Source organism: Aythya marila (genome assembly GCF_965140915.1).
Source record: "Aythya marila genome assembly, chromosome: 1".
NCBI classification, from domain to species: Eukaryota; Metazoa; Chordata; class Aves; order Anseriformes; family Anatidae; genus Aythya; species Aythya marila.
This window is the reverse complement of record NC_139042.1, coordinates 111,526,516-111,554,297: the sequence shown is the minus strand read 5'-3', so window position 1 is coordinate 111,554,297 and position 27,782 is coordinate 111,526,516. Positions and strand designations below refer to the sequence as shown.

At 37.6% G+C, this 27,782-nt stretch overlaps 1 protein-coding gene across 4 annotated transcripts in view; it reads left to right on the top strand.

The window, feature by feature from the left end:
• The window catches only part of EPHA6 (EPH receptor A6), a 519,909-nt gene that overhangs the window by 161,476 nt on the left and 330,651 nt on the right, over positions 1–27,782 (top strand). The gene's annotated exons all lie outside the window — the stretch shown is intronic.

Genomic DNA, 27,782 nt, shown 5'->3' with positions numbered 1-27,782 from the left:
CTCGTGCCCCTGAGGCCTCCCCCCGGGCACGCCTTCCACCCGGAGCTGGGTGCCAAGGGGAAGACGCCAGCGAGGAAGCCCGGCCTGCGCGTGGAGCTGGAGTGCGCCTGCGTGAGGGAGCGGCTGGTGGGGGACATGCTGTGCTTCCTCCACCACCCCGAGGATGAGCTGAGGAGAAGACAGGAGCCCAGCCTGCTGCGCACCCTCTGCAGCGGCTCCTACCTGGATGTGGAGAAAACCACCCGCTGGTTCCAGGCCTTGGTGAAAGCAGCCTGGGAGCGTCTGCCGCAGTCGCGCCACTGCCGCCTGACGGTGCTGCCCTCCCGCCGCTCCTGCAAGATCAGGCTGGCCAGCGCCTCCGAGAGCACCCTCTCCATTGAGATCACGCTTGGGGTGCAGATGGACGACTCGGACTCTTTCCTGAGCCTAGAGTAGGCCACAGAAGGCTTCACCAGCAGCACAGCACCACTGCACAGCACCAGTTTCTCCAGCAGCGCAACAGAGACACCTGTCAGCAGCGGGCAGTGACCACCCAGACCCTTGGAGAGACTCCGTTCCATCCAGGAGCTTCAGCCCATGCAGAGGCCAATAAATTGGTCCTACCATCACCCTGCCACCAATAGCGCCCACTAAATCATGCCCCTAAGCACCACATTGAACCTTTCCTTGAACATCCCCAGGGATGGTGACGCCACCACCTCCCTGGGCAACCTGTTCCAGTGCCTCCCTGCTCTGAGACATGTCTCCTAATGGATTGTTTCCTTTCCCAAAATACTTGTGGCAGAAATCCATGACCTGACTTCTACTGTGAACACTTAGATGTGGCATGTAGCCTGAATAAGGGATAATTTGGGAAAAGTTTTTAATTACACATCTGCGTTACACTGCATTACATTTCCGTGGTCTGGATGGTTGTAGAACATGATGAATCTCAAATTTAAAAGTACAGTTTAATGGGTATGTTAAATTTAATGACAGTTGGTGGTATTGATTTGGTCTTTATCATTTTTGTCAAGTTATCTTGTTTCATGCCCACTCAAAGTCCTTAAACAACAACAAAAAAATAATTGTTTATTTCTTGCTACATTTTTTTTTTATTGTTTCTGAATTTTTAGTGTTTCTGAAATGTTACCTCACTGATGCGCTCCAAGCTTCATGGAGCATTCATTGTGCACCCAAACTCTGTACTGTAGCAGTTTGGAAATGAGAGGAAATGCTATTTTTACATGGTGCAAGAGAGGTTAAATGCATTTCAAGACCATTCTTGCTTCCCTGTAGAGTTACAGCAAGCTCTTTCATATTAGTGGATATTTATGAGGCTTTATTGTTAGCTTTATTGTTTTTACGGTCACAAACTTTTAAAGCAGTTTGGATCAGGTTTTAAACTAATGTTAATGTTTATAGCTTCATTGTCAGAAAAGCACAATATTGCAGTGTGGGAGAGGCTAGTCTCTGCTGATTTGCTGTAAGGTTAATGGAGACAGCGTGGCTCCACCAGCCAGTTCAGAGCAGAAATTGAACATAATGGTCTGCTATCTCCTGTGCGTCAACTGATGTGTCTCCATTGACAAAAAAAGGAGATCCTTGAGACAAACCTTATGAGACTTAACTTGGCTTTTGTCTGTGGTGTCTTGGGGGTTATGTAATGTAATTACCAGTGTGCTGAAATATATATATATATATATATAAAAAGTGGAGTGAGTGTTTTTTATTCATCATCTATATCCCTTAGATATTTCACTCTTCTTTCACTCTTGGCATTTAAATATTGTCAAGATGTTACATTTGAAAACATAATACTTCCCTCAGGAAAGCGTTGTGGCAGAACTTGCCGTAGTCAGTATTCATAATGCATCTGCCAAGGAGTGTTTATCTCTCTTCTCTCTCAGGTTGCGATGCTTCTCTTCTGAGGGGATGTCTGCTGGTCAGTGTATTTCTCATTCTTTCAGAACAAGCATTTGCATATCAAAGGCCTGATATGAGTAAACATACTTTATACTTCCATCTGTCATTCTCTTCCCATTGAGACACAAAATAAGAACAGCGTAGTAAGCAAGGGGTTTATTTTTTGTCCTTTAATTCTATACCATTTTGCTTGGAGTTACGAAGGATATGTAGATACAGTTTTCTCTGGATGTTTGTGTGTATTAAGGTCTTTTGATTGAAGCTGTCCTAAAAATAAAATCAGCACTGTTCAAAGAAGTGGTTCTTAGGATGAAAAACAGAGCACCTTCCCTTCTCATTTCTCATCTCCATATTTTGTAATATTTAAAGAAACAAAGATGATTTCATAATGTTCTCAGTCTTTCTTGATTAATAAAACTCAACTGCTATGTATCTTTACCTTCCTACAAATTTAATATTCCTTAATACTTCTTTCAAAATAGACATTAGTCCTTCGTATCTATCTAAATGAAAACAAGTGTTGTTTTCATTTCTTTTTTCAGTAGTTCTCTGTACAATTTTTTCTTTGTAATTTCAAATAATTGTTCTACAAACTGGTAGTAAGTATGTATTAGAGATTGCAAGCAGAATCTGAACTGGTGCTCATGTTTACTTTGAAAACTAAACTCATTCATTTACAGAGCAGAAATGAGAACAGGCATCCGTCTCTCTTGTATGCCCACTACAAACAACTCTGGTCCCTTAACAGGACCTCCAGTAAAGCAATGCCTGTGAGCAGTGTATAGAACCTCTGTTATTTACAGCACTGACTGACTTTTGAATAGCTTTAAGTAAGCTAATCAAAAAGACCCTTGCTGTTTATTCATGAACAGAAAGAATCAAATATTTTCCTTATGAATTATACCTACTCTTTCAGACTTAGATTATTTGAAGCTAACGATCAGTTCACTGTTGGAAAACCATGAGAAAGATTAAGACTTTATATGAAGTTTTTAGGCTAGTTTTTCCCAGGTAAGAGCAGGTAAAGGATCTGGGTCTGCAAAGCACACTTCTTCAGTAGTAAGGAGAAAAAAGTTATTCCCAACATCCCAAGCCTCTTTGTGTTTCTTCTTGTTATGCAATTTCAACAGGCAATGTTCTGGTGCTAGCAGGGTCTCACTGGGCTGAGCAGCAGCTGCATGAAGATCCCAAGGGAACAACCGTTCCTCTAGTTATTAACAACTTCTGTGACGGTCTCTACAGGCTCAGCAAGGGAAAAAGTACTGGCTGTCTGCCTTCTCCTCTCCCATTTCAGTATGTGTTTCCATGGAAGCAACTTTTCTCCCCTTGATGATTTCCAGGATGAAAATCCAGATTCAGTGCTGAGTTTCTGCTTTCTTTTCCCTTTTCATTATTTCTGAGGCTTTGCTGTTTGTAAGTTGGCAGGAACTCATTGCGTTGAGACCAAACAGAAGATGAGCCAAGGGTTCTTTTTGTTTTGGTTTGAAACCAAATCTAGATTTACTGCCAAAGAGTGGAATCATCTTTGATAGAGAGGATGAGCTCTCAAACTCCTTGGAGGAGAGCTGTCTTAATTTGTATTTGTACTATACTGAACCCAGTAGGGTGACAACCTCAACTGGGGTCCTTGAGCACTATTTTAAAGCAATAAACTTCCAAGATATCTGCTCAGCAGTTCAGAACACTGAATGCAGTCAAAGGCCTAACTCTCTGTTGTCCTTAGAAGTCATTCCTTTGACAAAAGGTTAGTGTGAAAGAAAAATATTCAACAAAATGTCATCAATCAACTTATGTTGTCTACTGAAACAACAATAAACCCACCCACACCCATAAAATGAAAAAAAAATAAAAATCTAATATCTGAGAGGTAAGCTGGAGTTCTCGTTTTCCCCTTAATCCGAAGAAAAGGTTTTGTAGATTAAATTAAGGTCATAAGAACTGCTGTGCATCTGCATAGCCTCAGACATTGGACAGGTGTAACTGAACTAAATTCTCTAGTGCCATATGGGAAGGGATGCAATCCAGCAAGCTCTTGGGTTGTATCAGCTTTTTAGTTCTAGGACAAAAATACCAAAAATAACTTGTCAATATCACAGAATGCACACAAGGAGCATTATGTATCCTAAGACATTTTACTGCTTTCCTTCATGGTTTGACTTGATGTTTTTCATACCTCATCAATGGCAAGAGTGAAATAGTGGAATGTGTGCAATTTCTGGGACTACTTTTCTCAGTCAGGCTCTGGTTTGTAGAGCTTTCTTCTGATGGGCCTGTGGAGTTCATAGTAAGTGTTTGAAACAAGGAAGCTTGTGAGGGGAAGGTGTGAAAGTAAATTCCTGTAGTTCCTAAGAGTAGAAACTTCCTCCATATCTGGAGTTTTCAATGCTGGATACCATAACATGCGCTTTATCTGCTTCATTTTAGAGGTACATGGGTGACCCAATATCAAGATTGTTTCATATAGATTGCTTCATAAATCAGGACGGTATTATAGAGCGGCATCCAGTTCTTACTAGAACTTGATAGAGGATTTGAAGTATAGGGTGATGGTGTCAGCATGATCTCAAGCATGAAACGAAGGTAGGTAGATACACTCCCTCTATGAACCACAACTTGTACATTATAATATTATATTAATATTCAGATACTGTGAATTCCAGTGACCTACGCTGAAGGTGACTACGCACTGGGTGATTTATGACCAACTTTTCATCTGGAAGGAAAGTTTCCTAAGAAGCAGGAGATAAGAGGAGGCCATTTGGGACACTGATACTCTGTGAATATTCACCTTGAGTAAAAAAAATAAATACAAACAAGAATAACAATCCAACAAGACCTTATATTTTTATTGTGACAAATGGGTCTGGTAGCGTTTTGACAGAAGGTAGAGACAGAAAGTTTGGAGAGCTCTTCAGGGTAGTTGCCATTTTCAGTGATAACTTGCTTATGTATTGCTTCTGTTTTACTTGAGCAGGTTACTTTCTGCCTTGGAAGCCATAAGCAATGGTCTTTGAGAAACAGGAAATATGTCAAATGATAGTTTCCAATTAATGCTGAGAAGAATGAGCAAATCCACCTTAATACTCAGCCATCTGCTTTTCCTTTGTGCTGTTAATTATTTTTGTTCCAATGGGACTTGTGATGTAAAAAATATAGTGTTATAAAGATTTTACCTGTGACTTCACCGTAAGATGTGTATGTATCATCAGTATTATTGAAATGTTGCTGAAATATATATATATTTGAAAAAGTAATTCAACTACATATATATTTTGGAATCTGAACCATATATTATGATGTATATATTCAGTATAGGTCGTACCTATGTTCACTATAAGTAGTGAATATATAAGTTTATTCTACCTAGGTAGAATGGAAATTAATTTTGTTACCGCTAGGATTTAGAGATTTTAAATGGGAAATACTTTGGAAAATCTAAATAAAAATGTAGGCATACACGTGTCAATTCCACACAATACGAATAATTTGTTGATCTAGTGAAATAAAACATATATTTCAGACTTCTGATATATTTTTCACATAACATTTTAACATTTGGAAGTCCAGATTAGTTTAGAAAGCATCTTTTGCTATCCATTTCTGATAAATTTCAAAAACCCTTATAATAAGGTATTAGAGGGACTGGAAAGTAATAATGCTAAGTAGGACAGAAATATCTGAATTGGGCTTTTATCCTCTCTTCTGCTGCAGGTGGCAGCAAAGACAAGAAACATTATGCAAACAGACACATTGTCTTGAGTATCAGTGTTCTTCATTTATTCCTACTACTGATGAATAACTGGTCTTAAATAGTAGGTCACTAATACTTCTTCCAGTCTCTGACAAAATTTCAGGACTGTAAAAAAACTAACAAGTTCCAATAAAATCTAATAGCATATAAATAGCATCCAATGTGATTGCCACTGTATTAACAAATAAATAAATGCTGAGCCAGAAGAACAGGTCAAATATGTCTTCTTTTGTGTAGTTGTTAAATTTTAAGTGAATCTTCTCAAATGCCCTGTTGATCACGGAAAATTCAAAAATGTCTTTTTTTCAATTTCACATATTGTAGCAGTAAGTCTAAAGAGTCCGAGTTGCTCAAACAATGAAAAAGCTCAAACCGATCTTATCCATCATGGTTGAATTTATTTTAACATAAATTGTTAACCCAGAGGTTAACGCGTGAAGATCATACAACAGCTCCAGGAATCTAGGGCTTTACAAGGTCAATGGTGTTGTGGAACCAGGCTTGACAAGAAGGAACCTAAGCTGCTTGAATTTGTTTGGCCAGTTGCAGTGTCAAAAGTGAGGCAGCTTTCTACTAAGATTACATCTATTATGGTATTGATTTAGCCAGCAGCTGAAGGAAAAGAGGATTGAGTATTTCTAACTTAACAGGAGGTTTGTTTGAGAAGAAAGACAAGTAATACAAACTGTTCACTATTTGAGAAATTTACTCCATCATGCTACACAAGTGATGTCAGCCCAAAAGTTGAGAAGCCAGATGATTTTTATCCTCAGGGGAAAAATAGTGATATTCTGTAGAGATGTATTAATATATAAGAAAATAGAACATCTCTTACCATATGTTGTTAATGTGTTATATACATTAACCAAGTGCTCTAGTGATGGAACGGGGACCTGTTTTTCTAGGTGATGTGTAAGAGTTGCCTAAAAGTTAATAGACACAAGGTGATAGAGTAAAATAGAGTTTGTCTACATAGAAACACATGATGAAATTCAAGGAACCAAGGAGACATTGTTGGGCAGTGCAGTGTCTACAGTCTTAGCTGAGAATTAGCTTTTTAAAAATAAAAAAACAAATGGACAGGCTTTTAGCAAATGAGTGTGTCAGGGAGCTTCTCACTGGGAATAATGAAATAACTTTTTAGGTATTTGTTGGCACCTGAAGCCAACTGGACGTTGACTTGGTTGTAAGCTGTGGTTAGTAAAGCTTGGGTGGGCTAGCACAGCTTTCGTGAAGACAAGGTGTGTATATTTCCTGCTACAGAGGGGGAAAGCAGGGAGAGGCGAGAAAGAAGATAATAAAGAACATTCAGAAGTGATTTTTGCAATAGTACTGAGAACAGGCGTGAAAATGTTGTGAATGAAACAGAGGAAAATGTTTGGCAAGGCAAGAGAGAAAGAGTTACAGTAATTCAATCTTAATAAGTGAACTTGAGAGTGCAGATACCTTGGAAGTAATGGAAAACACAGCAAACATCCTTCTCAGAGGAGAAAACAGGAACTGGGTAATAGCTCAGTCATTTAATCTACCACAAAAGTGGATAGGAAGAATAGTTAAGAATTTGTGCTTGATCTAAGATGATCAGAGTTTGTTTACGAAGAAATGTGTGGTGACCGTAATGACTATTTATCAATAAATTCTTCCCCTAATAGTTCTAGAAATGGTGATGGTTTTACTACTGATTAATAAGATCAAGTAGCAAACAGAAGACTTGAATATATTGGATATGAGCAGCAGTTTCCATGAAGTAAAGGGACATGCATCCTTACAAACACTGTGTATAATTAAATGAATGAATTTAGATTTGTCTGAATGACTCCAAAGTAGGGTGAATTTTCATGCTGTTCTTCGCTGTCTTTATCTCGCTGTTTATTTTATTGCCTATCACTGTTTAATATTATCTCTTATTTAGAGGCATATTGAGGGGCATTTTGACACACAGAAAATATATTAAAAACATTCCCCATACACAGGTAAATACATGTGTATGCTCTCCCACATACTCAGCCTATTCTTTTTTCCAAAATGACTTTTATGTGATGCATGAAAATTTTTCCACAGATGGACCATTCTTGTTCATCTAGTATTTGAGAATAATTATCATAGCGATTAGACAAAGAGGTTGTTCTGTTTCTCATGGGATACTATGCAATTTAGATGGATCAAATAGGAACTGTCATGATTTGGAGTCTGAAGCATGGGGTTTGTTTGTTGTTTTTTTTTTTTTTTATTATTATTTTTGTTTTTAAATAACTTTCAGAGATTTGTGAAACTTTTCCCAAAGCATTCTTACTGTTTAATGGTCTCAGGACATATGCTTGTGGTCCTTCATGCTTTCCAAATAACTCCAACATTGTTGGTTTATCTTAAGCCTGTTCCTTTTGACAGATGTCTAGTAAAATTCAGAGGTATTTTAAACTTTAACATTTTTGTTGTGTTAGTTATTTTCACTAATTTCAATTTAACTTGATACTTTCTGTGTATATAAAACTTCCAGTTGCTTTCATACAGATTTAAGTTTAGGCTGAAGGAGAAATCTTTGCAGTTACTCTAACTGAAAATACAGTATTTTTAGAGTAAATTTTTATTATTTGGAGTAAAATTCTACATGTGTTTGTGTTTGCCTGGGAGGATTAATTTCTTTCAAAAAAAAAAAAAAAAAAAAAAAGTGAACTTTTCTAGAGGACTAGGTAGAGCAGTTCTACACAAATCTCATTTGGAATGGGAGCACGGTTCTCACAAATGTTATTTTTTCAAAAAGGACCTAACAGTGAGAAAATAACTGTTTCCCATTTAAATTTTACTCTGTAACTCTTGACATTTTATGTGGGACAGCACGTTCTTTCAGGCGTAAGTTGCACGCTTTTGGGGATCTCATTATGATTTGTAGTCTGCTTCTATCTGCATCTACCAAGAAGATCTTGGTATTGTTTTTATTGGCTGATTTGAAATCTCAATATGAGATTTTTTCCTGGAATGCTCTATTCTGTGGTGGTGTTTCCTTTTATGACCTCAGGCATTAATTTTTCATCTTGCAGTGATCTGTGCTGCAGTGAAATGTATTCAATATATTCTTTGGCTGGGTAAAACTGCTGCAATGCTTCTTGGGCGCTCAGTCTGTGTCCCACTGAGATCAAATGAGGTCTTTGCTCTCACATCAGCAATAGTGATACTGTGACCTAAAAGAGCACACGTGGAGTCCTTTCTAACAGAATTTCTGTATGCTGTCCTTCGCTTTGCTCGGAACGATCTGTAATGACAGATCTGTAATGACAGAAACCTAATCCCTAAAGGGAGGACTGGTGGACCACGTAAGAGAATTTGTACAGCATTGCATACCTTACAGTCTAGCTGCAACTGATGCAACTGACTGTAGACTCTCCTAGTCAAGAGCATTTACTTCATAAAAAGATACTATAAATGTTTGCAAAAATGCAAAGAAAGCACTGTGATTTTGAAAAGGTAAGTGTGTGAAGACAGTACCATAGATAATTCTAAGCTACAAAGAGAAGAGCTATATGTCTCAGTGTCTTGTACTGTTAGCTATCATCCACTTTCTTGGCACCTTCAGCTTTTAAATCATTACATAGAGATGCTCCTGATGATTTTCGTGGAAATGGAGTAAGCCTGCTTAATACTGAATGCTTTAATTTTGTATGTCACATATCACACAGCATCTTTCCTTGGTTTTATGACAATACTTGGTAATTTGCAACCTTTGTTCCTCCCAAGCATGCCTAACTTAGTGCTATTAGTAGTACTACCCAGAGGACTTGGAGCACTAACACTGGCACCGAGCTACTGGCACCAGCTCCTTTTATTAACTGGCTGTCAAAGCTAATCCAGAGTATGATCCAAGAGAAGTATTTTTCAGTATCCCAAAGGAAGGCACAGCTGCTGCTCCACTTTTCTTCAGCACAGAGAAATGCTAACCCAGCCTGCCAGAATTCTCCTTGGGTTTTGCAGCAGCAAAGGCATCTTTGGTCACTTGCCCTCCTCTTGGGTCCATCTGTGCAGTCCATAATATGGCTATGATGTATAAGCTCCTGAGGCACTTTTTTTTTTCTCTTTCCTTTCCTCTTATTTTCCTCCATGGCTCTGTTCCCGGTGGTTCATCTCTTCCATGCAGCCAGCTCAGGGCTACCAAGCTAAGCAGGCCTTCTTCCCCATTGCTCCCTCGCTCCCCGGGGATGCTAGCTGTGGCTCAGCATCCTGACAGCACCTGGCCAAGCCCCACATGGGGCTGTCTCAGCTGGACACAAACACCAGCTCTGCGGCAGTGCAGGCAAAGGGGGTGTTTCTGTTGAGGATTTGCAGAGCAGTTATTGAGCTTTTGATTTTCACGCTGAATAATCACAAGCTACTGGCAGCATCCAAGTCAGGTAAATGGTAAAGTATCTCGAACTGCTCTGTGCTTTCTAGTTGGATTGTACTAGCTGGCTTCTATGCATAAAAAACAAGAGCATGATTTGTCTTGGATTTGTCATTGAACTACCTCAACTGGTTTGACTACAAGGCTTGACTAGCATGAGGATGCATGATACAGAAAGATGTTCAAAGTTTGTGTAAGCCTCTACCTTGACTTGTCTTATCAGTCATTTTTTTCATATTGTCCCTGTGTAAGCAGACACTTGAGATTTAAAACCAAAAGCAAAAAGCTGAAATGGTGAAGTCCCTAAGTTATCTCATGGCTAAATTATTTATAGGACTCTGTGTCCCAGAAAAGCTGTACACTTAGATCTTGACTGAAGAGATGTGGTACGTCATCAAGCGCCTTTAATGTTCACCAGCTGTAAGTGAGGTGCTCTGGTGAACTGTCCCATGTACCTTGTCCTGTAGCTCTGCAGAAATCTGACAGGCTTTACCAAATGTTATGTTTATGCATGTAGTGAGAAGTGAAGATGAGAAGACTTAGATACTACATGTAGCCAACCCTAAGCACGTTGGAGTGTTGCTCTTTTGAAGCATTTTATGAGATCACTTTTTTATAAATGGCTCAGTCTTCAAAATAGGACTATAATCAAAGTTTACAATTTATTAAAGGAATAGAGGTAAGCAAACAGCGCTGGGTGTGCCGGGAGTCTCTGCTCCAGCAAGACGCACACCAGTCACATCAAGCAGCTGATTTTTATGCTCCTAGGCTAATACATATTCATTACTACTTCTAGAAAAAACAGGCTTATCATAATTAGTTTCTGGAATCCAAACCCTCCTACTGGAGCATGCGTATCAGTCTCTGGGGGTCCCTCTGGGGGTCTCTCATGCTGAAGGCTCATAGTCTTCCTCCCAGGTTTTTTTTCTTGACCTTCCCCTTTATCCAACTTGGCTGTATGTCAGAGACTTGTGCAGCGTCCCCTACAAGCTTTGTCTTCTAGTTGTCCTTTGGCTTTCTGAATCTCCTGGTCAGATATCTGAGACTTGCATAGTGTCCCATGCAATAGTCATAATAGCAGTTGTTCTGAAAACCTCCAGATATCAGAGACTTCAAGGAAAAGTCTATAAATACATTTCCCTTCAAGGTCTCTATTGACACGAATTGCTAAAACATTCCTCACAACCTGAAAGGGATTAGGGGACCACCAGGAACAGTGAAGAGAGAGGAGAGGAAGGGGACTCTGGGATGACAAACTTCATCGCCAGAAGGATGATATGACTCATGTTCTCACAGGACTCTTGTGAGAAGAGAGTTTTTCACATGATAATCTGACTCAGGACTGCCCCCAGCATGGAATAAACTGGTAGTACCAATATTTCAAGAGGAGTACAAAGTAACTTGAACCTTAATTTGAGTAACACTTTTGAAAAATAATCATCTACCTTTGCAATAATTGAGGCATCTAATGGAACATCCTGACTAGTACATAATTTGCCATATGTAAAACAATATAGTGAAGTAAGGAGCAAATGGGTGAGGTAGTTACTGGTTTGAATTTCTACAATCAGTAAGGCTGGACAGAACATTCTTGGTGTTGGAACCTTGGGCATACTGCAGGTTTTTCCTTTGATAGTTTTGAAAATTATATTATCACTGATCAATTCTAATTGATTTTAACCTGGTTGCAGTGATCCGTCTGCATGCAGTTTTCTGTGCTGAGCTGTCACTGGAGTGAGAAAATTTAATCCTAATTGTGTTTGTTGGATCCAGCAGTGACAATATCATACTTCTTGACTTATTACTAGAAGAATGATGTAATTGTTTACTATGAAGAGCAAGAAAGTGTAATTGAATTAATTGCTGTTGAACATCTTGCAAATGTTTTGTTTCTCACTAGTGTTGCACTTCCCAGCATTGCTATCTCTATTCTATTAGACTAAATGAGAGATGATTAGGGTTAAAATAGAGGAAACAACAACTTCTGCTAACCAGACAGATACTCTGAGGTTTAAAATGTGCCAGGCTCTTTTGATTCTATTTTGCCTCTATTTTATACAGAGTCAAGAAGATGTGTTGAATATTGTTTTTCTGTGATGGCATCACCTCCATCTGCCTCCTAACTCTTAGGTGTTGAGGTATTCACATACATTGTACCAAATTTTTAATTCATTAAATGGTTTCACCTATTAAAAATTTATCAGCTGCCATGAGTTTGATTCTTAAACAGCCAGTGTAATATGAAGAAACACAAAATGCAAGATTTAGCTCTCTGTACTCTGCAGCTCTGACTGAGGTTGACATGCTTTGACTTTTTTTTTTAATCATCAAAGGTGGGGGAGGTATTGAGATTCAAGACTGAAGCTCAGTTGGCCTAGTTTCCACTCCTGCTCCAAAATAGCTGAATAGTACAGACCCAATAGATTATTACAAATGACGTGCTGCATTTATCAATGTACTTAAGTTGCTTAGCTTCCTTTTAATGACAGAGCAGCTGTGAACTCAACTTTCTTAGTGTACTGTGGCTACTGTTTGTGGGTAGTGATACTGCTTGTGAGTAGTATTATTTCAATACAAATTAACTTTTAGAAAGTGATTAGAAAATGTCCACTAAAAATTACATTAAAGTTAGAAGTATAGACTAGTAATTTAACAGAAATGCAAAAACACTATTATTAAAAAGGTAAAAATAGCTTAGAAAATATTTAGGCTTATGGAAATACCTTAATGTAAAGGACATTGAAACAAATTCATATCTAGTGTATCTTGTATTCATCTCCACGAGGGAGGAACTATTTCAATAACTAGAAAATTTTAATCTTGTATTTAGCATTCCCTCTTTCATATAAATCCTACAGAACAGAATCCATAAAAAAATAAGGCACTGTTTTTAGGACTGTAGAATCATAATGACTCACAAAACTGAACTAAGACAACAGCATGACTGTCATTGTGCTAAGAACATGTGTAATGGAATATGTAAGGATATGCTAAAGTTTTCAGTAGAGCTCGTTTACTTATGATTTCATTTATCATTTTTAATACAAACATTCAAAATGTACATGAAAACATCTTAAGAACATCAGTATGTCTTTAAATTTGTCTATTTTTCTACATATTTTTGTGTATATGAACATGCACTTACGTTTGTGTACTCGCACGTGTTGCTCCCATCTTCTTGGGAAGGAATACTGAATTCAACCAGGGAGCAATTTAAAAGATTTATATTTCATGTGATAGTCATTAGCTCTGTCCTAGGCTTGAGAAATTTTTATTGTACTGAAACAAAAAAATTTTTACATCAGTGGGGTTTTATTGGGTGTATTCTAGAGGAGTTATTCATCTCAAATTTTATGACACATGCAGGTTTTTTTTAATTATTTTTACTGATTTGCATTTCTTTTGACTGTTAACATTGCTGTTTTTAAAACAAGGGAAGCGTACCTTTGATGATGTTGCTTACCATTTACTTTATCTTTGAGACTTTTATCATCTAAAAGACTTGATTTAATTGTAATACATAGTAGTCACAAGGTAAATCCCATTACCTTTCTGTAGCATTAGGGGAATATTACTGTACTCCACAGGATAGAAGGCCATGGGTGTTCTGGGACTGTGATAAAATATCAAAGCAAATATTTTTCATCTTTCTTCACTTTTGCATATGTACTGGATACAGTAGTCCCTACTGCTTCATGTTTCAAATCTGTTTTGTTAAACAGTTGCAATTAACAAATATAAAAATATTACACAATTAAAATCCCGCTTTTGCTTGGTAAACAGTGAAAGCTTTCATATCTAAAATAGAGGATTTTTAATCTAAAAACACAAAAAGAACACGAAAACCGATTTCATTTTGCTCTTTCACAGTGCTTCTTGCACAAACTGCAGGGAGCAGCTCATCTTTATATCACTTGATTTCCCACTGTAGAAACGAGCTGTATGACAGTGGTTTCATAGCTAAAGCTCACAACTGTGAGAAAATGCCCACAGGAAATGCTTCATATTAATATTCTGTGTACTTGGGTAATCCAAATGCCAGCAATTTTTCTTGAGCCAGCGTGGGCTTCTTTCAGGCACATCTTCCTCATCTTTCATCTCAGTGTGAGATCCATCCAACCATCTATCCAGCCAGCCAGCTAAGAAATTTGGCCCGTGGGGTCAGACGAGGGATGCCTAGCAGTGTTCTCAGGAGCCTGTGACTCTTCTGCAGAGTCTGTTGGAGTACTTCTTGCTTACCTCCCCTGCAAATCCCACTTCAGAGGAGATGAAGCAATCAGGACATGCCCTTCAGCCCTCTTACCAACTCTGTTGCCCTCCTCTGGATGCTTTCAAGGACCTTAACATCCCTTTTGTATTGTGAGGCCCAGAACTGCACGCTGTATTCCTCCAGGGAAGGAGGCTGCACCAGCGGTAAATGTATCGGGAGAGTCGTCTCTTACCAGCTGTCTATGGCAGTGTTCAATGCACTTCAGTCAGCTCATTCCTTGGCTTTCCTCTGGACCTCAGCAAGCTCTCTCTGAAAACAGAACCTGCATTGAGCAACCAGCATTCAGCAACATGATAAAGCCAGTAAATGTCACTGGGCCTCAGGGATGGGTAGCAATCCTCTTATTAGCAGTAGCTAGGATGACCAGAGAAGTAGGCTGATCTCAGTGTAGATGCTGGGTTTTTTAAGTGTCCAGTTCCACGTTTTATTCACTGCACAAATGAAGCAAGGGGAATTCAGGAAGATAACACATGTCCTGTAAAGCAGGAAAGAGCCTGCTTTGAGTGGTTATATGGGAACAAAAAGTACATCATCTTCATTAAGAACACATTGATGTCATTCTCAGAAAGTGCAGAAGAAATGCCTGTAATTCTGTTAGCATGTCTTCCTAATGAAGAAACTAAGAAAAGACATCTGAAGTACAGCTGTTTCTAATTTTTATTGTGCTTTCCCAACTCCTGAATGCCCAGTTTTCAAGAAATAGCAGAAAAAATACTTAAGAGCAAACAACTCCTCTGCCTCAAAATTAAGAGTTTTCCCTCTTAAAAATCTGTTTTTCTGAAGTCTTTTTGAAGTTTCAGTGCTCTGAAAGCTTTAATTAATTCGCATAGCCTATGAGATAGGGTACTAAAATGAGAGTATGTATTTTATCAAAATCTTGTTAGCAGGATGCTTCACTGAACATTTTAGTTGGAATCTGCTGCCTTAGATACTGAAAAATTACCATTAAGATTGCATTGCTTATTAACCACTGTAATTCAGTTCCAAAGTTCTATTTCTGAGAGACTGCAGCAGGAGAGAGCACAGCTTTTATTATCTCTTCTCTTTTGTTTAATTTTTATATTGCTTAAGATAAATGGTATCATAATCCTTCTGAGGAACGAGTTTTAAAATCTTATTACTTTACAACTTCAGGAAAAGTACATCAGTCTCCAGTGACATTGAGAGTTGTGTATGTCTCTTATCTAGATGCTTAAACCTAATTATTTAATAGGAGCTATTTTTGTTAAATTCCCTTTCTGTAGCTATACAATAAAAATTTGAAAAATAGAATGCAAGTAATGTTTGCTGCTGGTTTGTGTTATAAAGATGTGCTTTCTTAGCTTTGCCAAACTTTAAATACTGTGTGTAAGGTGTGTCTGTACAAATTCAGTCCTGCTTCACATCAGGGAAGGACAGGAAGGCAGATGAAGGTTTTTTGTTGAATCTCCTTCCTATCACTTTTGCACCGAAGGAAAATACCTGCCTTCTGACATTTCTCAACAAATTAAATTCAGCATTAATAGTTTCCTGGGCTGGTGCCTAGTCACTATTTTATTTCTTTCATCCTTGCATATTTTAATCGTTATTCTGCTTTTCATTCTGGCCAACATCTTCATCTTGGACTTTTCTCATTCTTTGCACTTTTTCTCTCAGACGTTTTGAACGAAGATCTCTGGGGCAGGTGTGCCTTCTTGTTCTCTTGGTGACTGCTGCCTCATACAGCATGTCCTGGCCCATGCCTGGGACGCTTGGGCATTGTTGCAGTATAGCTGGTAATAGCAATAATAGAAGCATTAATCTCCAGAAACATAGAGTACCTCAGCAAATTAAGCACCTGTAGGAGAAGAACTGAAATATATATATATATGAGTTGAAATGTGCTGCACAGTCAATGAATTCAGGGTCAGAGCAGTATTGTCTGTCTGATTAGGTATATGCTGTCTTATCTCAAAGTCAAAGATTGCTTTTTGTTTTGATTTCTTTATATTACCAGTATTCTGTGAGCACTTTTAAAATTATAATGACCCAAATCAGTAAAGATTTATAGTTCACAAAAAGGCCGTTTAGTCTTTACAACTACTTAAAGAAACTATTGGAACTCACCCATAACCTGAAGCTGATTGAGACAGCAGCCTTGATTGTTTTCCTACATTCATCTAAAATTAGTATCTCACAATGTATTTTAGTAGTTTACTTCTGTGAAAGTCACAGAAGTAATGGTGAAAGAACAGATGCCATTTTTTATACATAGGGACTTACTGACTTAATTTGAGTACAGGCCTTTTTTTCTTCCTCTCTCTGGGTATCAAATAAAACAGATCAGCTTTTATAACTGTTTTGACAGAGCACTATTAGGCTGAGAAGCCTTTTCATTCCATTTTTTGCTAGAAATACTGTCCCAGCTCATGCGGAAGACCTTGCAGTAGATACAGATATGATGCTTTTAGAAACAGCTAATGCATTTGAATTTGATCGTCTACACCAATTAATATCCACAAGCTCAAGTATCTTGTTTATAGAAAGACTTTTAAACTGGGTCATTAGGTTTTAGAAAGATTTGTAATCTTACAGGAATTTGATTCCTCTGTTAAATCACCAGGGGACTGCTCATTTCTACTTGAATATACTTGAATATGATGGTGGGAAGTGAAGATAAGATGATTGTATTGTTGGCTCAAGTACCATATTGAGGCAGATGTTGCCTTGGGGTTTGTGCTCTCAACAGCTGAAACATCGGTACGGAAACAGTGGTGGCTGCTGATTCTGATCTGCCCATTTTCATGTGTTTATTCTCTTAGTTCTGTGTCAGAATCACAGATACTAACCAGCTCCCCAAGGTTTTCACAATAAATCAATGATTTTGAAGCTGCTTTCTCCTTTGGGAATGTGAAGGTAATCCTTTCATAGGCACATAAGTAACTCCCAGTTGCTCTTCACTTAACCCTATGTTTGATGCTGTTAATCAAGATAACAGTAGATAAGACTTCATTCAAGTAAGAGTTTTCCTGATGCTTTGAATACTCACAGCAGTAGAAAATTATTATAAGTATTATCATAATTTTATGTATGATACACAATGTTTATAGGAATATGTAAAAACCTGCTAAAATTAAACTGCATAAAGAGAAGGGTTAGGAGTTTCTTCAATGAGCCTATGTCCTTTTTCTGGGCCAAGCTGTGTAGGCATGAGAAGGTACACCAAGATTGCTGGGTTCTTCTTCTGCAAAAGAGTGCTTCCACAAATAAAATAAGACTTTGGAAGCATTCAACAATTCAATATTTTAGGCAACTCTATTAAAAGTTCAGAGAATAATATCCTTTGAATTCAATTAAATGAACTTACACGTATTTTCTTTTGCCTTCTGTGCTTTGAAGAATTAAATAATAATGTTCTATGGTGGTGATTTTCTCATTAAAGTAGTTTAGACATAAAATATGATATCCATTTAATCTTCTGTAATTTGGACTGCTTTTTCTACAAGTGGCAGTACAGGCATCTTCCTATTGTGGAACCAATTTCAAAATGAAAATTTTAATATCAGTTCAACACTTTAAAGCAGTTTCTTTTTGGACTAAAATATATGATTAATTAGGATTGCAAAGGAAAGAGATTTTATTTTGAAATTTCATAGTATTTTTTTTTCCAAAGCATTTGCTTATGAGAAAATATATTTAATATTTTTAAAGTGCTTCCTTTGGGATTAACAGAAACAATAAATTCTGATTGAAGGGATCTGTGTCTTTTTGGATAAGAATAGCCTTAGATTATTAGACTGTGGTGGGCTTGAGAACACTGCAAAAAGTAGTATGGGGCTGAGTCTTTGTAAAACAGCCAAAGTGGACCAGACTTCCTCTGCTAAGAGGATTTCCGAGGGAACCTCTTTGGGTAAGCAAGAGCAGCTCAACTGGAGACTTGTTAGTCAGGAGCAGAAAAGTAGTAAAAGGCATCAGTTACAAACAGGTGATGGCTGGAAAAAGGAAGGCTAAGTGCACACAAATGGATGTTGGATTGCCTACATAAAGTAACTGGATGACATTTGATTTCTTATTTTTAAATCACATTGCAGAAATTCCGTGGGAAGTTTCTGGATATGGTAGCAAAACTCGTCATGTAACAGCCTCCCAAATGAAGCAACAGAGAATGCATGCAGACTTAGTGGGTTTGATGCCAAACTAGACAAAAAGATTAAAAAAAAAAAAAAAAGACTAGTAGAGATAACTGCAAAGAAATTGGAGTGGGATCAATTTCTTTCAGTGAATCTTGCAGAGAACCCATGGCTCTCTGTGTGAAGAGGCATTTGAAGATCCTTCCAGGGTCAAATGGAAAATAATCCACATCTACTAAATGACAGGATTTATGTTAGTAAATATTACTGATCTTGAGTTTGTGGTATTGGCTGTAATCAGAGGGTATCATTTTCTGAAACTGGTATACGAAAATATCTTCATGCTGCCTGCAGTACAGAGGATGACAAAATGCAGGTATATTTTTTTAGGTAGGAAATGCATTTATTTTGTTGTAAATTTAATATGTTCTTTAATAGGGAGTTAATTCATTTTTTATAGTAATAGGATGCACAGAAGAAGATAGAAAATACCTTTAAAAGTTTGATATTGATTACTTTTTAATTTGAATAGATTTATAAGTGTAGTTGGTTTTACTGCTTGTGTTTCTCTTATACTAGCACTGTGAATGACAGAAAGAAGTCCATAGAAGAAACATCTATTATGGTGCAGTAAATGTGTATAACGTCTCAGGAATTGAACCTATGACAGGAATTCATGCAGACAATTGTGAACAAACCTTCTGTTAAACCTTGTGTTAAATATATGTATATATATACACATATATCTGTATTTTAAAGATAAAATTCTGCTGTTTAATCTAGCCTACAAGTTTTAGAGAGTCAATTCTGTATGTTTCTTTCTTGACTAATAAAACACAAGCAAGGCTACCACCAGTTCTACGTTCTGTTTAGTAAATATGTTTTAGTAATTACAGAAGCTTTAATAATTACCATATAATTAAACCTAATCAAAATGCCTTCTTATTAAATAAATACTTGGAGGTCACTTGAAGTTGTCACTCAGGTGATGTTCAGCCATTCTCCAATAGTGTGTCTCATCACAGCAGTACTTCAGGCACAGACAAAGCTGAAAATACTGGTGTAACCTTATGAATTTGGATGCTTTCTCTTGGAATAAAACTTGATGGCTTCGTGGATACTTTTCATAGCGTTTAAGTCTGAAGAAAAGTTGGTGCTATTACAGATTTGTAATGCATCTGATCAGTTTTTCAGGTTTTACATGTATCCTAATCAAATCCCCAGCTAGAAAGCCACTGCTGCTACTTCGTAGTTCTACTTAAAAGAATGGTCGTAGTGAAAATGTTTAGTTTAATTACAGAATCACAGAATTTTCTAGGTTGGAAGAGACCTCAAGGTCATCGAGTCCAACCTCCGACCTAACGCTAACAGTCCCCACTAAACCATTTCCCTAAGCTCTACACAGAATCACAGAATTGTGGGGAAAAAAAAAAAAAAAAGACAAAAGAAAAGAAAGGCAAACAAAACCCTAGAGGTGCAAGAGAGAAGATGGCTGTTTTTTATGCTAATTCTTACGACACAATGTCTTCAGAAGCACAGTCAGTGGAAAATTGCTACAAAGAGCAGCTAAGCGAAACAGAGCAGGAAGAGAATAGAAAAGAAAGTATAAGTGCAAAAAAAAAAAAAAAAAGTAAAGAATGCCATGAATTACTAAAAGTGAAAACAGATAACATCCTGCTATTGGAAAGGACGCAAGAAGGAAATGTAAACAGGAGAAAGATGCAGTTCTTCTGTATGTTCATGCTGGGTTGCAAAACTGCTGTTGACTTTGCAGCAAGAACAGGGTCAAGTCCCAGAGGAATGGAGGCAACACTAGAGTGAAGGAAGTTTGAAATGATGGTGAAACGGGTGCAGAGCAATTTCCCATTGCTTGGGAGCACAGTGGTGTGTAATGGTAATGTTCTCCATCTATTGAGGTAGTAGAAAAGTTCAGGTAACATATGTCTATAAATTATATCTATGTAATAGAGAATATGTGCTAATGAAGCATCTGATCAGAGGTAGATTTCTTCCAGTATAGGAGTTAGATCCATGTTCCAGGTTCATTATAAAGCCTGGGGCCTTAATCTGGACCTACAAGACAGTTTTCCTGTTTTGTTTGTTTGTTTGTTTTTCTTTTGTTGTTGTTGTTGTTGTTGTTGCTGTTGTTTTGTTTTGTTTTAAAGTGACTTCAGTTTAAATGATCTTTAGCAACTCGTCTCACCATTCCAAGTGAAGTTTCTAACTTACTGAAATGTTTTGTAGCTTTTTGTTTTTATGGCACTCTATTTTAGTGCAATCAGAGAGAACAAAAGAAGAAGTAAATGCTGGTGTCACTTTGAGCCCCAAAGTGAGGCCATAAATGAGCCTAAAATGAGACCAGCTTCAGATATACCTTATACATTTATGGTATAGGGATTTCATGTAATTTGGAAAATTCCTTGCGCAGCCATCAAGAGAAGAAACATAATGAGAAATTATAAGAGTTTACAATTTTAAAGTACTTTATCTACATTTATAATATTTACTTGTAAGGTTTCTACTTAACTAAAAGCTAGAATGGAAAAAATGATTTGTAAACATAAATTCCAGCTAGTGCTAGAATCTGTGAATTAATCTAATCAGAAATCTATTTTTGTTACTGTACAAGTGCTCTTCACCAAACCTAAATTGTGCCCCAATTTATTATTTATTATCTTACAAAGCTGATGCTTGGCAAATTAGGTAATGCAAGACTTTCCAGAAAGTTTAAACTGAAGCACTGATAAGTTATGGGGTGACTGTACATATCTCTGCTCAGCATATAACAATTTCCTTTTCATTGTTGATAATGGACTTAACCTGAATATGGTTGTGGCCTAGTGACATTGGATTAGATCTGGAGTACAGGACATCATTCTTTTAGAAGAGCAATTATCTTAAAACACTTGTCAAATAAAAAGAATGATTTTAACTTTTTTTTAAAATTCTTTCTGTCAGTAATTAAAAAAAAAAATGGAGCAATTTCAAAGAATTGCTATAAATAAATTTAATTAATGCTGGATATGAGAAAATGTATCATGAAAAGGTTCTATTTTGGGTTGTATCTGGGTATCTTTATAGAGAAATTTGCCAACAGCTGCATACATTTTGTGGCTTCTCTGGCACTATTTTCGCACCCCTCTTTTATTTCTAAGTGCTAAAATGCATTTGGAGAGCTTAAAAACTACAACTGTAGGAATATTCAATGTCAAGAAGATCAAACCATCACAAAGTTAGGACAGCCTGCTAGTACACTGCCAGAAACTGCATTTAGTAAGTACCAACTTGTTCCTGAGTATTGTTATGTGAAAAAATGAAGATGCACACCCAAAACGCCTTAATACCAGTCCCTGGAACTGATGGCTGAAGTTCCTTCACCGATTTGCACACAGCTTCATTTTATAGAGGAGCAATCTGTTGAAGCAGATTGTCAGAGCTGTGACTGAGCTATGAAATGATCAGGGGACTAGAAGAGTCATAAAGTTTAGCAGATGTTTAGGAGATGTTTTAGAAGATGTTAGCAGATGTTTAGCAGATTATTGCAGAATAGGCTGTTTGTAAGGAAATGGTAGCTAAAGCTTGTTCGGGGGTTGAATCAGAAGCCTTAGGAGGCAATCCTATCAGCCAGAAAGGCAGTATTAATTTTATGTCAACAATTGTTATTTTTGTTCCTTTGTTTTCAGAAGAGTTTACTAAGCAGTTCCGTAAGGATATGAACTACTTTTTGCAGAGCCTTATCATGATACTAATAAAATCTTTAGTTGGCAATTTCAAACCTTTTTAGCAGAAAAAGAAGTGGGTTTGGTTATATGTATATTCACTTGTTTTTCTCTAGGTGTTAATGGTCACACAGCGGTGGCTCTAGCTGTAATATGACAGCATCTGAGTGAATCATGCTGTGCCTACATAACCCCTACCTCATCCAGTCACTTAAGTAGAATAGGAAGGAAGTTGTAACTTTGACATTTTTGAAGAATATAGCTACTAACTAAGCCTGTAGAAGAAATATGAACTGGTATTTGATGAGCATAGTCTTCCTCATGAGTTCTGGACAGGTTTCTGAGGGAAAGTTTGGGTGCCTGGAGGAGCAGTACTTCTCCCATTTCTCTGTCCCTGCAGCATGTTGTGCCTCATCTTCCACAGTTTCTGCTGCTATTCCCAGGGAAGTATCGTGTGTATATATATATATACGCGTATATATACATATACGTGTGTATATGTATATATACGCGTATATATATATATACACACATATACATATATACACATATACATATACGTGTGTATATGTATATATACGCATATATATATATATTCACCCATGTTCTAGAAGCCCTAAAGGTGTTCCTGGCTGTGTTGACGTTGCATCCTTTTCTTCCAGAGGCATGGCATTGGAAATATTTACTAGGAGGCCTGAGCTATCCTGAGTGGGACATTTTGCCAATGCTTTCTCTTCTTGGAGCAGATCAATTCAACAACTGCTTCATGGTGGAACTCTAAGTTTTGTTTTCCTTTTTACAGAACCTAAATTCAATCTACCTCCATGTAAGGTCCTTTCCATATCCGGGGCTGCATGGCAATGGCAAGCAAGACACGGTGGATTCTCAAACACACATCAAGCTTACACATACCACTAGAGCTTAACATTTTCCGTACTCTTTGCTTATTAGTGATTCCACAAGGAGAAGTTGGAGCCAAGCACATTTCTGACAGCTTCTCAAATGCTCGAATGATCCCATATTTTTATCACCAGTCCTTCGCTGAAGCCACTAAAGATGCACCGCATTTCACAGCAGTTTAGTTAGGCTGAGCAAAACTGACTTTTAAAATAGGAGCTTTCAGCCTCAAATGCTGTAGAGGTACTACATTGCTGTAGTCTTACTTCGCAGATTTGCAAGGTGTTAAATGTGTAACGCTTTGAGAACAGAAAATATTTCAAATATTTTCAAATATTGTTTCAAATATAGTTGCAAATTTTGCAGGGTGGTCTATCACAAAAATAATAAAACAATAAAGCAAAAAATTAAGGTATACAAAGCTCTGCACTGTGATATTTCTTCTTTTAATGATTTCTCATGCATCCTTCCATTGTCCTTGATGGGAAGGATGTAGGAAAGTGAGGAATGGTTACGCAAACGGTGTGCTTTCCAGATTATGTTAGGCCTTCTGCATATAGCAGTCTGTGTAGTTTCTGATTTCTAAAAAGAAGTCCCCAGCACCAGCTTTACGATGTTTTGTCTTCCCCTGTGCTGTTCCTCCATACTGTGGTCTTTGCATTCCCTAATACACCCTACCTCTTCCTTTATCATATTTATTCACCAGTGGCCTGTTCCAAAAAGCAAGGACGTTGAAAGAGTAGCAGAGTTAGAGTACTGATCGTGTTTTGCTGTGAAGTACCATGCCAGCCTTGCAGAATGCTGAATATACAAAACAGATCACTGGAAAAATAGCTTGTATTACAAGTCCATAATGAGCTGCGTGTCTTGTTAATCATTCATAATTGTGCTGAGAAAGGAAAAGGGCAGTGGTTAATACAGATACTGCAAAAGGCAGAATCCTGATTAAATATGAATACGCACAGAAATAAATCTGATGAGCGGTATCAGGCAAAATATATTTTGAGTCTACTGCTGCATGTCTTGCTCATGAAAGGATAGTATCTCAAAAAGGACAGGCATCTTTAAAAAAAGAGGGGAGAACAGTGAACAGGATAGATTAACAGAATTTTGCAAAATTGCTTATGTGCAATTAATTATATTTTTATAGGAAGGTTCAGATGAAACTTTCATAATATGGAGAATAACACCTATGTCACAAATAAACACAGTGTAGCAAATATGATTCTGTGATGCTTATGTTTCTCCAGTGAGAAATAGCTTGAACCACTTGAAAAGTAGCCACTCAGTCAAGGGTGACAGAGTTGTTAAGGTTTTTCTTGTTTTAAAACAACTATATATAAATACCTGTAGATTTGTGAGCATATCCCAAATTTCAGTTGAACACAGTAATCAAATACTTTTTCTTTAAGATTACCACATCTGTAGCATTCATATGTACAGTCCTTCTGTGCTGAGCCAATGTGTTTATGTTGTTGCAAAGGTGTGTTTGTGTGTACCTTCAAGTTTTCCTTCCAGTAGGTTACCTGTGTGAAACATCTTATGTCTCCTTTTGCTCAGTTGTGTTTGATTTGCTCTCAAAACAGGCTAGAATGGCTGGGCACTTACACAGAACCACTAAAACATGCTTCACAGGACAAATCTCTTATTTACATAATTTATTGTTCCATCAGTGCTGCATTTATAGCTTTTTACTTTGCTTCTGTCTTCTCTAGCTGTTTTATTTAAACTCAGTTAGATTTCAGGACAAGTGGTCATGCATTCAGTATCTGTAAAACGAAATCCTTCACCCAGAAACGCTGTCTTTCATCTCTGCTCTCTGATGTTTAGTACATCATCAGTACCATTTGAGATGTTTCATGCTGTGTCAAAAGCTCCACCACGTACTATTAATTTTATTTAGCATGTACTAGCAAGCTCTTCAGGGCAGCTGGTCATGCAGTCCTGAAAATATATCAAAAGTTCATCCAGAAAGAAAGGCGACATGACTGCTCTGCGAGTGTACACTTGAAGTGATTCAAACCCTTCTTCATCTTACAAGTGTCTAGAGAGTTACGTGCTGTAGCAGATTTCTACCAAAATGAGAAACTTTGTTTTTCTCTGCTGTTGCAGACCGATAGCTCCCTTCTCCACATGCTGGTGTTTTTTGTCAGCAGGGCTGAGGCTAATGGAAATGTGGTTCCCCAAGTTGGACCTAAATATCCTTTGGCTGTTGGTGAGTGAATTAGGTGTGGTGAGGAATTAATATCTAATGACAAAGAGAAAGAAACACAAGATGGGACAAAAGATGCATGCAAATGCTTTCAGGATGGTCTGATGTTCTTTTTAATCAGTTGTTTGTTACAAGCCATAGGATAAGGAGGGTAATTTTTCTTTGCAATTCTGTATTGAATTCATCTTAGCATTTACCAGTTTTGGCAGTAGTATGCTGGGAATAGCTGCCTGGGTATGTAGGTATATGTGTGTTTGTTTTCTCCCTTCCTTTGGCAGAGGGAACTAGGAAGGCAGGGCTTCTGGCTGGGTCCCAGTGCAGCAGAAACGATTTGAGTTTCTCCGACAGCTGACTTGTGAAACGATGCGGCAGAAAGGACATGCACTTGTCATTTAACATTATTTTAGGCTGTAGACACTATGATGCCCTACTTTTCAAGTGTGGATTAACCTTGGGAAGTGACTTATAAAAGGTCACCAAGTGCTCCAGCACCTGTTTGCCACAGCCAGCTGGGGTGCCCCATCCTGTGGGGGCAAAACCCACCAAAACCACAGCAAGGGCCCTTCATTCTGCCTGTGCCATAGACTTTGCCGCCTTCTGTCAGAAGGCAGCTTGACTGATAGGGCTGAATATATTTGACAGAGTACCTAAACGATATAACCTTCTGGGCCATAAAATTTACATCAGCTGCGGAGTAATGCTGCTATAAACACGGGGTGACACACGGCGCAGCTAGCGTGTTCGCGCGGGAAGGCTGTGTGATACAGCGGCTGAGTGTGACCTTGCTTTAGGCAAGCTGCTTCGGGAGCGAACGCTGAGAAATACTGCACGGCTCTTGTGATAGATGGCCTGCGTCGGGGGAAGATGATATTAGCCTGCCAGCAGCTTCACTTGTAAAAGCCCGGAGATGAGGGGGTCGCTTGTTGAGGTGACAAGTAGGAGTAAAGGAAGTCATTTCAGTTGCTTCCAGAAGAAAATATTGATTGCAGTATAATAAAAATAAAAACATGCTATATAAATGTAGACATATTGTTTTTTACACTATTTTATACAAATATAATAACTTCAATAGCCATAAGATAATATGAACCTCGTGGTGCGTGCTTTTGGTGTGCGTCATGCTTGTTTTGTCTTGTATACCAGGACGTGTACTTGATTTTATATTAGTTCTCAGATGTTCGTGCTAAACTTTAAAATGTGAATAGACCCACGAAGATCATTGGGTGTCTGCCTCTATATGGCCACATGTACATGTTATTTTATAAGCACATTGGCTATCTGCAGAAAGCTGGCAGTTCTACTTCACCTTCTCATCCACTCACAAAGGCACAGTCAGAGGAGACCAAATTAATAGATTTCTGAGTCAGAAGATGCTGCTGTGCTTATGATGTTAATTTCTTTTTACATAAAATAATGGGTGATACGCTTGTCTGTGTTTTGGTTATTTTAAAGATTGTCTGCTAATCTCCCAATGTAAATAACTTATGTATTTAAAAGGAAACAAGCACATGGGTTCATTTACCAGACAAAATACAGATGAAACTTAAAAATTCAGGGCACTTCTGCTTCTCTTACAGTAGTCAGTAAGTGAGTGGAAATTTCACATACCAAGAAGCTCCAGAATTTGTACTTTATAACACACAGTTACTTTTAATGACTCAGAGAACCATTGCCAAAATGTCTTGAAGTTTTGAAATCATACTGTGGCCATATTTGAGAAAGAAAAACTATTTCCTTTTGGTGTTTTTCCTTTTTTTTTTTTTTTTTTTTTTTTCCATAAATGAAGATTAACTGCTACCACATGGATTTCTTGCCTTGCTCCCTTAGTTTTATTTCAGATTTTGCTCCTTTATAATAAGCAAATTAATTCAATGCCATAATACAAATGTGGCATTAAGTAATAAGTAAATGTGGCCAAATTAATAGAAGTTAATATATCAGACAGTGACATATTGCTCTATAATTGATAAATGGTCATATATTTACCCAAATACAGTAGACTCTTAACCTTTTCACCAGAAAAAGGTTAAGAAATGCTAGTCTGAAATACTTCACAGCTTCCATTTTTCCTTGTTACACTTAATCAGATCCAGAACGTTTGGCTGTGTGTACAGACATCTTAATGTTATAACATGAATTTGTGACTACAGTATCTGTGACAACAAAGAATGTATGTACACAGGGAACACAGAAAGTATGTGAAATGCACACCAAACATTTTAATTTTTTTTCAATTCAGTGCAATTACAAAATAATATTTACTATAAGATAAAAGTGAAGCTTATGTCTTATTTTATCAAATCCATTCATTCCAGTTGAATCAATTCAGGCTTTAAAGACAACTTAAAATGATTTAGTGAATTTTACTTTCACTCAACAGCTTTTTCTTACTCCTTAATGTTTTTCTAGTCTACTGCTGTCCCAATAACTGACCTACATTTCCTGTGATGCAGCTCAAGCCTCCTTCTGCTTCTGCCCTAAAAAAGCTAATGCAGATAATTCACCTACTCCTCTCTACTGAATGCCTGTTAGATATTTGCAGGTATTTAACTTGTTGTGATCCTTCTT